The sequence below is a fragment of the Oryzias melastigma genome, linkage group LG1 (genome assembly GCF_002922805.2).
Source record: "Oryzias melastigma strain HK-1 linkage group LG1, ASM292280v2, whole genome shotgun sequence".
In the NCBI taxonomy this organism is placed as follows: Eukaryota; Metazoa; Chordata; class Actinopteri; order Beloniformes; family Adrianichthyidae; genus Oryzias; species Oryzias melastigma.
Window position 1 is genome coordinate 15756341 of NC_050512.1, and position 5880 is coordinate 15762220.

Below are 5880 nucleotides of genomic sequence, written 5' to 3' on the forward strand. Positions count from 1 at the left end.
CCCCTCGGGTTAATACTAGAGTGAGCTTTCAAGCTCAGCCACAGAGACACAGAAACACTGCAGAAGCGGCTGTCATACAGACACAGGCTGTACCTGGACAATGTGTTAATAATAATCATATCAACTCAAACATGAAGACATGATTATCAATGTTTTTGTAGAACTCTCCACAATAAATAAAACTTATTTCTCAAAATCTTCTATCTTTCATACATTCTAATTAAGAAATCATCGGACATCGTTCCTTATAGTGATCATCCTAAATGCATTAGCTGGTAGCTCCTCCCACTGCGTCATACTCAGTAACACATTGTTTAACAGGCGACGACCAGCAAATTTCTCGAGGGCCGAAAGAGGGGCGGGGGACGCGAATTTGTCGCGCAAATTGCATACAGTGTGAATGCACCCTTTTTTTTTTTTTTTTTTTTATGCCACATTCGGACCAGGCTCAGAAATGTTCAAGCGAACACTTCCAATGAAAAGTCTATATAAACGGACGTATATGTTTCGGGCTTCCGCATGTTGTGTATCTCTGGAGCTCTCTGTAAAGAAGAGGATTGACACACTGGCACGGGTCTTTGCTATAAAGAATAAAACTTCTATTTGTATTGATTGGCCTTATGTTCAACGACCACACAAGTCAATGTAGGTTACATTTCCCTATGAACCTTTGAGTTAGTTTAATCAAGGAGTCACTGCTGTTTGCCCAAACAAAAGCTTTGGCTAAGTGCCATATGTTCTGAGAAACTCTAAAAGTATTCGCAGCCCTGCTACATGAGTATTGTTTGAAACTCACATAAAAAATCCAGTGACGGCTGTTTTGACCACAGAAATGCAAACGGCGGCTCATTTGACTGCAGTCAATAGAAAGATGCAATCTTCTCTTCTCCAGCACCTGAGCTAGACATGCTAGCCGGGCCAGATGAGGGGTTTAGTGCATAAAAATTTAAAAGCAGAAATACTCGGAAATGCAAAAATGAAATTATTTCTTCTTTCATAAGAAAAATGCCAGACATACATGTAAAAAAACAAAAAAAAACATGATTTTCATCAGAGGGAGCCTTTAAGCATTAGTCTACCTTTTATGTTTAGATGTAAAAATTGGTTAAAATTTTCCCTGAAAATATGTTTTAGAAGTTTATGACATGTATTCCTTAGCAGTTAGGTTGTAGGGCCAGTTTCCAGTTTAACATACATTTTGATCAAGCTGATAGCAATTAAACATGTCAGTGTCATGTTTGACTTGACTCCCTCATTGCTCCATTGTGACAGTATTCCTACTGGGCCAGACCTTGTAATGCTTACAAATCAGTTTCAACACACACAGATGAACACAACTACATGCAACAATTAATAGACAGGAATAATGTTGTTTTAATACAAGCATTACAGTTTTTCACTTTGGTTTTGGCATTTTAAATTATGTAGATGGCAGCTAATGCAGGAAAGGAGAATGGGGAGTTCTAGACGTTTTGCTTGATATTGGTGGATCCGGTTTTGTTCATATTACAGACTAATTGTGCACTTCATGGTACAAGGACCAAATTTGGCGTGAATGTATTTGAGGATCCCCTCTTTCAGAAAAACCCATAATGGCATACATTTATGAAGACGGCACCGATACTTCAAATTGGTACAAAACAATTTTGTGATTATTTGCCCCAGTCTAGACAGTATGGATTGTTCATGCACAAAATGCAATTTTTAAATGTCATGGTTACCCACAGAATGCTATTATATGTGAATTATATATAATCTAAAATCTCGAATTCTCTCATGGCTAACAGGCTGTTCTGAAAGATGGCATCCTAAGGTACATACATGCCAAATTTGGTGCTTACAATTATTTTAATAAAGAGGTCCACTTCTATACATCTGACAGGAAAGGTAAAACTTCAGTTACACTTTGAGCAAGTGGTCAACGGTTAAGGTAACATAAGACATTTAACAAAACACAAGAAATAGGTGTGTGAATTGGTTTCATTTGTGACTTCTAAGTTCATTTTTGTTAGTGGATTTAGGTCTGTCTTTGTGGTTTTTGTTGAGGTCATGTTCTGTTTTCTCTTCATCACTGTCAGTTCTTCCTCAGGTGTGTCTGCTTCAGGTAATGAACCATCTAACTGTACTTCCATTACACATATGCGCACAACTTTTACATTGTATGTGCAACAATATGGCAACCACAACTGAAAAATAAAACAAAAAAATAAATAAAAAACTAAAGTATATGCTGTGGAATAAGTGTTTATCTGATCAAACCTTCACATTCTCATGCATTTTTAAGTGATTTATTGACTCTGCACTATAATTACTATTTGTTATATTTCAGTTACAGTTTTTTTATACGACTATCTCAAGTTACCATTCTGTAATCTTCATTTTATAAAAACAAGATTAGCATTTACATGCAATGCTTTTATTGCACTGCAGTTTTTATGTTATGAAATCAGCTTACTCTGTTTAGCAGAAAATGAAATGATATAAAGCAATAAGCTGGATGTAATAAGCTTTAAATTGCTGAATGAAAACAGCATTACTGGGAGAACATTTTTCTTTAAAGTGAATCAAATTGTGTGACAAAGAAACATCTAAGATTCATCCATCCATTCTTCCATCTGTTACCGCTTTTCCAGAGTTGGGGGATAACAGTCAAGCACAGATGATCAGACTCTGCAGAACCTTCCATCAGTTCTGCCAGGAGGACCCTAATGTGCTACCAGGCCATCTAAGAGACATATTCCCTCCAACATATTTTGGGTCTTCCCCAGGGCCTCTCCCAGTGGAGTTTGCCTGGTATATCTTGGGAGACATCTAAGAGGCAAGCTAACCTGACCTCTCTCGATGGAGGAGATGGGACTCTACTCTATGTTCCTCCCAAGGGACCAAACTTTTCATTTCTCAGGGAGCACCCAGCATCCCAAATCATGAGATATTGTTTCTTTCTGGAGTGGAGGGCCTACCGTGTAGTCTCTTTGGGAGGAGCCTGACTTGATCTAATTGGAGGAGGCCAGCCCACCTCACACTCACCTGTATGGCACAACCCTGGACTTGAATTTAGGCCAAAGGTCCATAACAGGTTTTTATACCAGTCTTAGTCTAGGTTAACACTTAGACCCCAATCAGATGGCAATTCCTGGTGGTTAGAAGACATTCCTAAAGTGTTTGCACCTTTGACTTGGTTTTCCACTCAACGACATCAAAAAATGTAAGAACATCAGTCATCTTTTTTGTATTCTTATCAAAGCCTGATTTAAAACCAGGTGGAAATCATTCTTCACAAAATAAAAATAACTATTTCCAATACTAATAGAGACAGAATACATAGGCATCTGTCTAAATGTAAAAAAAAGATCTCACAGTAGACTATTTATCGCAAATAAGAGAGAAAAATCTGTTTTATAATTTTACATAAAAGTGTGGTGCAGATGTCAGCTTTAATGTGATCAATCATAGTCGACAATTTGTATGATCATCATGGCCAGTATTCATTTTTAATGACATATCCATATAACTGCAGAGTTAAGTGGGGAATCAGAAGCACTAGAAACTGGTATCTTTTCTCTTTCAATCTTCTGAATGTTAAACACTATTGGGAGTAATTGAACAGGCAATAATACAAACACAATGACACTGTAATCTCATGACAAGCAGAAATTTGAGGGTTGTGTGGAGGCAGCTTGGCATTATCAACCTGCAACCCTCGTTGTACAATTTTGTCATTAATTGAGTTCTTTACATCACATTGTCATGTTGGATGCATGAAATCAGGAGGAGCATAGCCAGTACAGTTAAAAACAATGATAATGGTAACAAAATGAGCAACAACCAATCATCAAAAACTGATATGAAACTGAAAGTAAAGCCAAACAGAACCCTCTATAGTCAGGCACAAATACAATTTAAAGACAAAAATTATATAATCAGAAAAAATGTGTTTTTAGTGATTTGCTGGAGGAATTTCTTGATGATCTGTTTTTTCCCTAATAATAAAAAACTAATTGACTTGCTTGACAAATAGTGACTAAGCCACAATTTTAAGCCAACTGATATGAGAAGCAAATAAGCTTCACTTCACAACTACAGTGATATATTTACAGTGAATCAATTTTATATCAATTTTTCTGGATACAGCTTCATTCTTTAGTTAGAAAACTAAAAGTCTGGTGACTATGTTTGCAGGGTTTTGTCTGGTACAGAAAATGTTTGATGCTAATGAAGTGTTTGTTTTATAATTGGCTGCTGCAGCAGTTAATGACTCATGTCCACGTTTAACTGTGAGAGTCAGTAAATATCAACGCATGTGGCAGACAGTGGTGCCTAAAGTGGAATCGTTATCTCTTTTTTTGTTTGTTTTCAAAATGTATTTTTTTATATATATATGCCATAAATTTTCTGCTTCTTTTCTTTCAAATGCATCTAAATATAAAGTAACCTTTTTTTTTTTATAAAACACATAGTGGTATGTTTTGTAAGACATGGCAAATTTAGATATTTAAACATCATTAATAATTTGTGCTGATTTGTCCTAAGGTTCCTTATTTTGTGATTTTTATTTGATTTTTTTTTAGTTTCTGTGAAAGCAGGCAAATTAACTCCGCCCCTTTCAGCCCCCTTCATGGATCAGTTACAGCAGCCTGCATTTATTTCATTTTTGTTTTGTTTTTTTGGCTGGTGCCTTTGATGTGTTTGATCATGCATGCATGCATGTTAACTTGTTTATTTCAAAAAATCAATATAAATGCAAAACAAAAGACATTTGCTGCTCTAACAATGTTTTCTTTGGTAGAAAAAAAAATATACATTACAGAAAATCCCATTAACATGACAAAAACACAATAAAGGTAACTCTAGTAATTAACTTTGTTGACAAGACTGAGTTAGAGAGCATGTGGTAAACTCAGCACAAATTTATAAAAGTTAAATCAAGAATCTGGGTTTTTCTGAAGCTGTTAAACTAAACACAAAGCTTTTTATTTTCCAAACAATCTTTTTTACATTAAGCATATTTACAAGTGATATATTTTTTACTTTTTTTATTGGGAATTCCCAGCTTTGTTGCTACACAGAATTAGGTTATATACATAATAGTCCAATTCCCTTAAGCTTTTTTTTTTTTTTCAAAAACATTTATTTGAGTTTTAAGAGACTCCTGTACAAGATGCATCCAGGATAATTTAGAGTTTTGCCATCGTACTGAACTTTCACAGGGCTTGCCTTGCTCAACCCAATAAAAATTATCATGCAAGACAATGCTTCAAAGTCAACTAGAAGGGGGATTGTGGCTAGCAGCAGGGCAGAGCTCATCTCATAGATAAAAGCCGTGCGTAAATTAAAAAAAAAAAAAGTCCTCTGTGATTTGTAATAGTATTGGCAGTTAGTGGCAGCACAGCAATTGACTTTAGCAATTGTTTGGTAGAGTAATTCTTTTTGTAGCAAGGTGTTTTGGGAATAAATGTTGTCCTTTTGAAACCCCTCTTTTATTTTCATTTGAAATTGTACCACTTTTGTTAGAAAGGTGATGAGCAGCAGAGGTAAGTGAGCAAGTTGCATTCTTACATTTTTGCCAGATCTTCTTTGACAACAGATTTCATTTTTGTTGCTATTGGTTCTTCGTCTGAGCTTCTGACACCTGATTGGTACGTGGTTGGCAGTATCTGTGGCGATGGGTCCTGCTACAAGAAGGTGTGTTATAAGAATTGGCACGCCACATTTAATAGATCTTGTGTGAGTGTCAAGATGCAGAAATGTTTGGAGTAAGCCCCAGAAGAATCTCCAAACTGGACTTTAAGTTCCTAACAACATGGGGGGTTAAAGACAAGCTGCAAAGTAGCCATTCTAGGAAGACATCACTAAAAGATTTATCCCCCTGCCAGTACTGTA